This window comes from Salarias fasciatus, chromosome 11, assembly GCF_902148845.1.
Source record: "Salarias fasciatus chromosome 11, fSalaFa1.1, whole genome shotgun sequence".
NCBI lineage: Eukaryota > Metazoa > Chordata > Actinopteri > Blenniiformes > Blenniidae > Salarias > Salarias fasciatus.
In genome coordinates, this window is record NC_043755.1 from 11,055,644 (window position 1) to 11,067,493 (window position 11,850).

Below are 11,850 nucleotides of genomic sequence, written 5' to 3' on the forward strand. Positions count from 1 at the left end.
AGACAGTTACAGAGTTCTGCTGCAGAAAGTGCTCTGTTCTGGTTTGTACCGGTCTCATCTGAACAACGCCCACGGATTGGGAACTTCTGCCTAAAAGACTCAATCTGGGGCCTCCAGACTAGTTTATTGAAACTACAGGTGGAACATCCCGAGCCTGTGGTTGTGACTGCCCAAAGTTCTGTGTTTTTTAGATGATCAAACTAATATCTATACAGAGAGTGACGGTGCAGGTCACGGCAGAAGGTTGAGGTCAGACTGAACCTCCAAGTTTGAGGAAGTGCCTCACAGACTGGAACTTCAGGAAATATACTGGACTTAAAAGCTAAAAACGTCCTGTCATTCACCAACCACGGCTTCTATTCTCCTTATTTCATAAGGCAAAAGTGTGGAATTTTGGGGGGAGTTTTGGAGGACTGTTGCTTCTTCTCCTCAACAAACAGGATCCTATAGACTAGTTTCTAGTTTAACAAATAAATTATAAAAACTGTGATCAAGTAGTGTTTGGAGGACCTGTATTTTGTCAAGAATTCACTCATACTTAAGTACACTTCACATGGCATGAGCTAGACCATTCAAACTTTTTGATTTGCATGTTTGGAGCTAATTTTTTCTTTTTCAATTAATTTGTGTTTACTAAGGACATTTTTAAAATATTAAGGACTTTTCATCTGGTTTGGCTTTTCATCAAGTGTTTTTAATGTCTGTTTGGATTCTATGGATTTCAAAGTGTTTAGATTTGTCTTTGACCAGGTTGTGAAGCAGTATGTTATATGGGAGAAGATCATGTCATGCGCAAAAAGTTTTGCTGCATCTATGGTTAGGTATAGTCTTATGTGCCTGAAATTGGACAAATTGAATTTAATCATATTTTCTACCTTTTTAATGTGCTTTTTGAATGTCAAGTTTGAGTCTAATGTGATTCCGAGATATTTAAATTCTGATACTACCTGAATATTGTTTCCACTGAGCACAATGTCAGGGTTGAGTTTAAGTGAGAAAAACAGACAAACCGTTTTGTTTGTGTTTAGAAGTAAACATGAGTTCCTCAACCAGTCAGACACATGAAACATGGCTGCATTCAGTTTTTCTCTTGCTAGTTTAGTTTCAGCATGTGTATAAAGAACTGTGTCGTCGGTGTACATTTGTATGGAGACAGTTGGACAGACAGAAGGCAGATCATTTATGTATAAACTAAATAAAATAGGCCCCAATATCGATCCCTGGGGAACTCCAAAGTTACAGTTAAGATATGTTGACTGAGATTTAATTTAATTGGATTGAATGTGATTCAAGGGCCACAAGTGAGAATTTTGTTGGTTAAATTCTGACTCGGCTTTTTTTCTTTAACAGCCCAAGAACGTGCATGTGAGGTTAACTATAATGGCATTGAATTCCTTAAATGTGCATGTGTGGCTGTGTATTTCTGTGTGTTTGCCTTGTGATGGACTGTGACCTGTCCAGTGTGTGTCCTGTCCTCACCCTTGGTAAGCTGGACTCCAGGACCCCCTGACCCTTTACATGATAAAGCGATAGAGAAGATGGATGGATGGATGTTTGTAGGTGAATGATTTTTTTGTCATGCATGCTATACACCTAAATACATTCACGACCATTTCTATAAACTGAGTGTGAGTAATAGTAGCCTTACACTGAGTGGCTTTTGAGGAGACTATTTTCACTCAGGTATTTTTAAAAACATTGAAAAGAACAGTAGCCTGTTTTTTTTTTTGTTTTGTTTTTTTGAAGTACCATTTGTATTAGCAATACAAGACACTCAGCCACCAAATGTAACATCCTCTGATCCAGTTTTTTGACAGAAAGACTGATGAGTCAAATGCTGAGAAATTACCACCTAAGTTGAATCAATATGTTAGAATACAATGAAATAGAAAATATTTGAAAATATTGATTGTGTTAAGTTTGAATCACTGGGATTCACTGACAAGTATCATTGAATTCTTATTCGCTCAAAATAAATGACCACCCATCAGAAATTGAGAAATAAAAAAACACACACACACTCTCTCTTTGGCTCCACCCCCTAGAATAACTTTAGCCAATAATATTACAGTATGTCTGCAGCGACAACAGCCGGTATTTTCCTTTTTTTGCTGTAAATATAAACAGAACCTGTTCAGACTCCTCCAGGTCTCCCGCAGCTGTTTCCATCCGCGTCCCCGGCTCCTCTGTCGGACTGCCCGGCGCTCCCCCCGCCGCCCCCGGCCAGAGGAGCGGATCTATCCGACCAGACAGACGGACAGGGGGTCAGGGTGGGAGGACTGGCCGTCAGTCGTTGATGGGACGCGGCTGACCGGCGGACAGTTTGTCGGAGAGGAGCAGAGAGCGGAGAGAGGAAAGGTGAGGAAACAGACTTTTAGCGCGTGTGTATAAATTCATATTTTAATAGCCAGAAACACTTGTATTTATCGTGCAGGAGACTAGTTGCTGTCTTTAAATGAGAAAATTGTGCACTTGTGTACTTTTTCCTGCTGTGACAACCCTTTAGACTTGGGTGTATTCTTCATATTTCCAGTTTATAAGCCACCTTAGTCAAAATACAGCATCACATAATATTACATATTGTCAAAGATAAAACGTTTTGTTTTTGATTTTATCACATTTAAAATGATTTCTTTGCTTTTATTTTTATGTGGTTACTCTGAAATATTTAACCTAACCATTAACTTTTCTCTGATATTTACATTTTTCTGTCATTGTTTAACAATGTAAGAACTCAAAATGCAAACAACAGTCTAAAAGCTCATATGAAGTCCGATGCTTGTATTGAGTGTGTGACGTTTTGAGTGCTGAGAGCATTTATTGTGAGCAAATATAACTGTAGATTCGAGGTGTTTTTAATGACACAGGTGAAGCACTTGGCAGAGGTGATGAAGGGTTTATAGTGTTGAAATGAAAGTATCCTCGATGATATAGATTAAATGTCACAATTTGAATTCATGCCATATTTCTTACTAGCGCTTGGTTCCGATTTCTTTTCCACCTGGACTTCTGCTGATGCTATTCTTGATTTGCTGTTTGATTCTCTTGAGCCCTGTGTGGTTGGTGTGTCCACCTTCACGAGACATATGTGTCAATGTAGTGAGCATGGTGTCCACTGTGGCCTTGGATGTAATAATATCTCCACAGAAAGACAACCTGCTTCACTTGAAACTGCAGAAAGAGACATTAGGTTTTTATGAAGGACTCTTGTGTGACCGTCATGTTGTACATGGCCACCAGGCTGCAAAGTGCCATTGTGCCTAATTCTCTCAGCCAAAGGACACAATTAAAGTCATTCTGAGTGGGAGAAATGTAAGATTTAGAGAGGTAGAAGGTGCTTAAATGTCAGTGGGACATGTGGTTAAGTATGCAAATAGCTGCTAACCCTGATTGTATTAACACCTTAAATGTTTGTACCATCTGTGGCGGCTGATAAACTGTTACTGACTTGGACTCATTATGAAATTCTCTCTCCGCGAATAGAGAGAATTACCCCGGCTTTGGAGTTATCAGTTTGTTATCCCACTCCGCACCGAGGCGCTAGTTCCTCAACAGTCGGGGTGTAATTGCTTTTCAGTTCTACTTTAAATTCAGCTCGGCCTGCTCCGGGCTCACACACACACACACACACACCTCTTGGAAGTGGCTTCCGAAAGCTGCAATGTCTCTTTTCCATCTTTTATTTAGAAAAAAAAAACTCTGCTGCCTGAGTGAAAGATGGTTGTGGTTGGTCTGGAGCTCCTCCTTGGATGGAGTGATTTCCTCTCAGCATGCTAATCAATTGATTGGGAATTTAATCAGGAGAGCACCTCTGCTGATTTTTTTTTTTACAAGACAAAGTGTCAAACATCTGATTCAGAGCTGCCTGCCTGTGAACCGTGGCTCATGAAATCATTTCTTGTTATAATCACCTTATTGGCAGATTTCTTTGTGAAGAAGAGGTTTGGATGAAAGAAGTTTTATTAGCAGTTCAGCACACAAAGCCAGAGAACTCACAGTATCACTTTATTTAACCAAGGCTCCTCCATCTCTAATGATGTGAAGGTGGCGTTTCTCCTCCTGCTGCGTCTCCTCAGCTCACAACACAGGGAGCCATGTACTGCAACTGCAATAAGAGGTGTTACACAGACTCCTCAGTATAATTGGAGTCATTATTTTGCACTGGGTGTTGATTGGGTGTATTTCAGCACTCGACTCAGGGCTAATCTAAATCTTTAAAAAAAATTGCTCTCGGATTTTTCTGCATTTCTGCAGATGTCTTGAAATTTTACTACTTTTTAAAAATCACCAGCTGCTTGTTAAAAAAAACTTGCAGGGTGGAAAAAAGTCACATGAGTACTCCTGGGAGCGATCGAGAGAAAAAAAGGGGGGATGAGAAAGTGAATATTTTCCTGCTGATGAATATAGCGGAGCCGAGCATCCTCATCGTTCCCAGTGGTGGAGGCTCGTTGCTGGCTCTCACTGAGAGCAATGAAAGATTTATTGCCGGCCAGCTCATAGCCTCAGTACAGCTGGGTTAAGTTTGACGGAGTACGTTCGAAAAAAAAACTTCTCTTCTCTCCGTCTTTCCCTCTCCGTATTTTCCAGCTGTGTTGCAGGCAAACAAGGCCAAGGATGTAATAGAGCTGTCAAGCGTCTCCAGAGACGAGCAGCAGAGGAAGAGAAACAGGAGATTGGACAGCAGGAGGAGAAGGAGATAAGAGAAAAGGCTGGTGGATGTTACTGAAGGGAAAGTCAAGACAATAGGGGCGTCTGACAGAACGAGGATGACGAAGTGAGAGGTAAGTTCATGAGTGAAGCATCTTATCATCGACGAGTTGGAGAGAGATTAGAGATATTACATATTGAGTTGCAGAGAAAATGAAGCATTGTTCTTTATGATTTTAGTCAGGCATGTTGTGAAGCGATCAGGTTTTCCCACGTCACTCTGAAGAGAAAGAAGGCAGGAAGGACTTCAGATTGCACTTTAATGTTGTTTGTGTTGGATTTTGCAGCCATCAGAAGTTCATTATATATCAGCGTCTCTTCATTGTAACATGTTTTATGATGCAAAGCAGGCTTTGGACGCTCAATCTGAATCCAATTTCACTGCTATGGGCCTGTGAGCAACCTTCAGCTGCTCAGGTCACATCAGGAAGGGAATCCAGCGTCCAGTTGTGTGAACATCTGGATTACCTCATCTGACATGGCGAGGCATAAGAGAGCAGCTGAAATCCTCTTTCAGAGGAGATTTTGTAGAAATGTGAACATTTTCAGGCTGAGCTTGGGTAAGCATGAATTAATATTTCAGTTGTGAGTAATCAAATGTTTAATTTTACTAATACAGCCCGTTTGAGACCAGACATATTTGATTTTGGCTCGTCGGCCACAGTTTGACACCGCTGATCTAACTGAGAGATATGTCATATTTAGACAGTTTATATCATTTCACTGTGTTTCATCTGTTGTTTCGTTAATATCCCTGTCCTTGGATCTTCTTATCTCCTCCCCCAGAGTTGTTTTCAAAAGATCCAACGCTCACCTTCCTTTTTTCAGACAGCCTCTCTGTTTTCTAACTGCCTCTAAAAATTCCAGAGACTGATTTTATGACTCCTAATTAGACTTTGCTGTCCTCATAATGAACACGAGTACAAAATAAATCAAGGTTCTAATGAGCAGCCATAGGACTTTCATCAGAGTGGCGGCGGTTCATTTTGCAGCTTAAAAAACATCTGGCTCGTGTTTCACTTTTCTGCCGGTTGCTTGTAAAGATTGTTTCTTGAGACGTTGACAAATGAGACTGACACTCTGAAATGCTGATGAGACATTGTGGATACGCTCCTGTGCAAAAAGCAGAAATCTCATTTATTTAGTTGCTTCTAAGCTGTTTTGGGACTTTATTTTTGGTTGGGAGCCTCAAATTTGGATTGAAATTAGTCATGTAAAACCATCCTTTCATGGGCTTAAGCCTTGTTGGAGTACAAATAATTGAGGGGACAAAATAACAGACTGGATGCCATTGTTTTCCACCGCACTCATTCACTGTTTGAAGAAGACAGTCATTCAGAATGGTAATTGTTGGGCTCTGGAAGAGATGGTGAAGCATTTGAAAGTTTTCAGCTTTAAAACTGTGTTGGAAAAAATGTTTGTGAGCAAAAGTTCAAAGTTTTAAAGTTGAAGGGAGCGAATCCTATAAAAATTCTGCATACTAGAGCCACTAGGTGACGACACTCACACACTCAGGCACAGGTGAAGGGCGTCAAGGTGAAGAACCAAGGAGCCTGAAACAAGAGACCGTTAGGATTTCACAAAAAGCACCAGAGACAAACATGAATCGTCACAACAGCTCTGCATCGTAAAATCTTACCTATATTTCATAACTTATAGTTAGATGAGATATACTGTTTGGTAGATTTATGTGAAATATGTACAGTGATGCAGTGATCGTGCGCCATCCCCACAGTGGTCAATCTCTGGTTTGAGTCCAGGTTTGTGGTTCTTTACTTTGGGTCTTTTGGGGGATGCTGTGTAATTAATAATTTAACCTGGAACTATTCTGATCATGTGATATTTGTCATTGAAAAGATTAATTGTGTTTGATCTCAGCACCAGTAGTCAAGCATCGGCGCATACTGCATTTAGAGAACAACAAAAACTGACTAATCATTCAGTTATAAATCGGGACCACTGACCACTCTCAGATACGTAAACCACTGCAGGTAATGATCCATATTATATTATCTATAGCATATGGACTACTGGAAACCAGAGAAGAGAATACATACATGCATGCAAGAACGTGTGAACTCCAGACAGTAAGACCTTGCAAAGGCAACCAAGTGCAGTCCTATCAAGGGCATATCCACCTGACCTGAGGAGAGTCAGCACAGTTTAGCAGCACTTCTCCATATTTCTCCAAAATGTGTTTTTCCTCTATGATACATGTAGAAGTGAGCATGACGTTTATGGGGAATAAAAATGAAAAGAAATAAAAAGACAACAAAGAATTCAGTCAGACAAACCGCACTGATGGGAAGGGAGATCACAATATATTCCATTTTACACTGGAAGAAAATACAGTTATAGAGTGAGAGGAAGTTGAATAGACAGTAAAATCTCTTTTTTATGCTATTTGCAGCCGAGTGTGTTCCTACACCCATCTAATAAAGTCTGACCTTAAGAATTACATCCGACAAACCCAGATAACATTTGTAGCTGTGACCTCAGGGGACCCGGCTGCAGCTCTTATTTATGCACATTTTAAAGTGTGTTTATTTGTGTGTTTGTGTGTGTGTGTGTGTGTGTGTGTGTGTGTGTGTGTGTGTGTGTGTGTGTGTGTGTGTAAGAGAGAGGGAGAAATTTGTGTTAACAGGGATCACTGCACCTTGCTCTGAAAGGAAATCAATAAGCCGATGTTAATAACGGCCGACCCTCACGATCAATAACAGAAATGCCCCTGGTGCCACGTTACTTATGAAGCAGGACGTACGTCTGGGCGGAGCCAAAAACAGGATTACCCTTTCATAATTAAAACCTCTTGAAGCTCGTCTGGTGCGCTGCGCTCCAAAAGAGTTGGCGTTTCTGTTTGGATTAGAGGGAAATGTGTAAAAATATGAAGCTTCACATGAGGCTTTTCCTCATAAATGAATTTGAAAACCTGTTTAAAAAATTAATACTATCAGGAAAGAGCTCAATAAGTAATTCTGTGAATAAAGCAGGTTATGAGGCGAATAAAACTGTTCTATTGTGCAGATATTATATTGAACTGATGTACTTCAGTGAATTACGGTGCTATAAAAGTGAATAAGCAGGGGTTTTTTAGTGCTTTTCTCAAGCAGAGCACATAAGTTAGAGTGAGAAAGTCAGCCTCAGCCATGTCTGAGGAGAAAAATGTTTTCCTTGGGTTAATTAATTTGAGGTTGATATATTTTCTCTGGGCAAAGACACCAATTAAAAACCTCTCGCCTAATTCAGCAATCATCCGCATGTTCAAAGTAAATAAGAAACTGTTTACATTTCAAGAGTTAAACTCTTGCACATTAAAATTTAGTTTAAAGTGCACAAGCAGGCATGACCTGCAAACATAATTCTGAGCACGATTCATTTTATTCTGTCCCTGCTTGAACCTGCAGAACATTAAGAAAAGCTGGCGCGAGTCAAAAAGCAGGTCAACAGGTTCACAGAATAGTTTAATTTAATATTTAATGATTGAGCTGCAAAATGTAAGTGAACTAGTTTTAGACAGCAATTGAAATTTCAACCCCTGTGTCATGAAAGCAAAAACTATTTTTCTTTTTCATCTTTTTTCCTGTGACATTTAAACTAATAGTGATCATAAAGTGGTGCTCCAAGAGGGAGACGTGCGTAGAAGGGTCACCACGTTATGATTCTTGGTAAAGAAAAGACTTGAGCAGCTTTAGGAAACTTGAATGGTGCTTCAGATTTACTCAAAGATGTCGTATAGCTTAAAAATTCAGTTATATCACCAAATATTATCTCTGTATGACTTTTCAGATGTTACCTAATGTGCTTTATTAAGCCTGGAATGAGCTGTCCTTGTAAAAAAAAAAAACACAAAAGAAACTATAGAATGTTAGAAAATTCCTCTTCTGAATAAAAAATGAAACTGTAACAAAATCTTAAATGTTATAAAGTCCAAGTGGACAAATAAACAAAAAAATTACATTGTCCTCTCAATTTGTCTTCTGTTTTAAATCATCAGTTTCACAGTATTTCTTCCTGTTAATTAATATTATAAAAAAATAATAAAACAGCACCTGCACAAATCTACTAGTTTAACATCTTGTGGGCAGATAGACGTATTGCTGCTTCAGTGTCTGCTCAGACAATGTCTACACTGTGAGTGTGTTAGAACAGCTTGTGGATCATACACTCAAGAAATTCTGTGAAAAAGCTCCAGTCAAGTAAATCAATGCTTAACAGTTCTGAAAAAAACTACAACTAGGCATTTTTATAGATTTAAAAAAATAAAAATTCTGTCCTGCCAGAACATGCAAAGTGGACGTATTTCGGCAACAGAGGAACTTGTAATAATAATTCAGACAGCACTGTGTTTTAAGCATTTTAATTAATATATGATGGTATGCATTGTGCTCATAAACATGCTGCAAAATTCATAAAGTGATGTTTTCTCTACTTTTTCTGCAAATGACACCAGATTGTAGGGAACTCGTACTTGGTTTTGGATTTAATATGAGGAAATTCATGTTGTAGATTTTTTTAATTAGAAGACATTGCAAAGTTCTAATTGATGAAAGATGTTTTAATGGTTTGCTCCCATCCGTCCGTCCACTGCCAGCTCTCGATGGATGAAGGTATGTTGAGCCCTGGACCTCAATCCATAACGATCATGAACTTTTCAAATTCAAATGGCTTATATTAAGTGCTTTTCTAACTTTTAAAAAGCCATTTAATTTAAAAATGCCCTGAGATACTTTATAAGCTGAAGGTAATATACCTTCCCATCTCGACGTATTTCACAGAGTGCCCTATAAAGTTTTTAATGCTCTTCATTAATTTGATTGAATTTACCTGACGGAGGCTTGACTCTAATCCAGTGTTGACTCATCATCTCAGGTCTTTAATTTAACAATCGCATATCTCTTAATGAAGAGAACCACGGTTAGAGATTTAAAGTCGGTCCAACAGGCATGCATAGGGAAAGAATGTAAATTCCACGGAGGAACAACCCCACAAGCAGCTTAAAGTCTGATTTTGTTTGGTTGCAAAGCCACTTCTCCAGCCTGTCATCTCCGAACAAAGCAACGGCAACTGCAACATATTTATTCAGAAATTTGTTTTTAAAAGTTAGGTAGTAATTATGCTGGAAGTTATGAAATAACTGACAAAAAATAAACTTTTCAATTATATTCAAACTACTTGAGGTGCACAGGTCCAGTTGACTCTTTTTGCCATCCAGCTTTTACACATTTTGGAGGGTTAAAAACAGGTCGGAGTGCAATGTTCCTGCAAAATCCATCCATATCTTTTATGGATGAATTCATATTCCACCTTGCGAATAAACTGACCTTTAACCCACAGAAATGTGAGTTCTCACCTTCTCCGGCACTGATTCAGATCAATATCTAACCGTGTCAAATCAGTGTGTGGCCGCCAGAGATGATAATGTCCTCCTCGGGTGCTGTGGTCAGTGGAGCGAGGTCAACAGGTAGGAGAGTAGATAGAGGTGCTTATTGATTCGCTAAGCCCCATCCTTCTCCGATATGTGTGAATTAGCGATGCAGATCACGGGCCGGTTGGAGTGAGCCGAGTTATGGCAGCACAAATCTCACAGAGCTCAATTATGACCTTGAGAATAACAGTAAAGTTCATACAGAGATGCTGCAAATGAGGAGCCGGTTTCAGCTCACTGTCACTGCTGAATATTTTATGCAGCCTTTTCGCGTCTTACAATACCGGCTGTTTGTTCCAGTGCAGCAGAAGAGAGTAGTGGAGTGAGATAAGAGAAAGGGAGAATGCTTCTCATGTAGCTTGGTGGTGTAGTGTTTGGCACCATCATGTTTGAGTTTGCATGTTTTCCCTGTATGTTTTTTCCCCAAGTACTCTGGCTTCCTCCCACATCCAGATAGCATGGATACAAGTCCATCAAAAGTGAAATTCCAGTTGGGATCTGCTGCCCTAAGTTGGATAAAGTTTGTTTTGGTGATGGTTTTGTTCTGCAGAAAGTTGATAAATGCCCTGCTGCATGTTAATGATGAGAGATTTTACAACTGAGTTGAGGAGCAGAGGAACAGCATGATGTTAATTTCGAGCACGCGGCCCAGTCATGATTACGAATGAGTCCTCATGCATTCACAAAACTATTTACTCTGACCGTATTGCACATGTGCAGAACCCTTTCAGAAAAATTCCACGTTCCCTGTTTGTCTGGAGATGGAGCGATTTCAAAATGTTGCTCCATGCACCGCTGTCATGTGAACAAAAACACAAAAAGAAAGTTTAGAGAGTAAAGTGTGAACAGGAGCGGCTTCCTGTGAAACAGACATCCATCCGACATTAATTCTAGCTTTTGATTCCTGAACAAACAACCAAATGCTGTCACTCTGGAAAATATTCTCCTCAGATACATTTATTCATCAAACATGCAGGCAGGCTTCAAATGTTCAAATGTGCAGGCTTCAAATGTTGCCTGAAATGCCTGTTTATACAGAATAGAGGCTGTTTTCAGCTTTAATAGGACAACTGGAATGAAATTAAATGTTTACAAGTTGACCTGGTGGAGAAAAAGAAGCCTGAACCCCAGTGAATGTATAAAGTTGTTGAGCCGAATCCATTTTTACACACTCTATTTTTATTCTCTAACAGTATTTATTTCAGAATGTAGATAAATCCTCTACCCAGGACCAACCCTCACTGGCAGGTGTGTTGCACAGTTTGCAAGTTTAATCAAATATTTCTATCTTAAGGGCTAATCGTACATAAATGGAAAAATAATTAGCAGTTTTTCAAGCACATTTTACATTTAGTATTTCTATTTTCAGTGCTGCCAGTGACTATAAACCTCAACTTCCACAAGAACTCACAGAAGAAGGCTACAACAAATTGAACAATAAGTTAATGCTGTTAAAGAGGCTTGGTTTAGAGATCTGTTATTTAATATTACTGTTTTTGCTCCATCCACAGACTTTACACTGAAGCAATCTGATAAACTGACAGCTCAGCTAATGTGTCTCAGCAACAACACTGCAGTGAAATAACAGCCTAAAGAGACAATCAAAATAATGCAAGTTACTTTTTCGTACAGCTATTATTTTTTAATAGTAAGAGTTTGTAGCTCCACAAAAAACCTAGTAAACTTGTAATCAAGTACTAAATTGCATTAACTTAAAG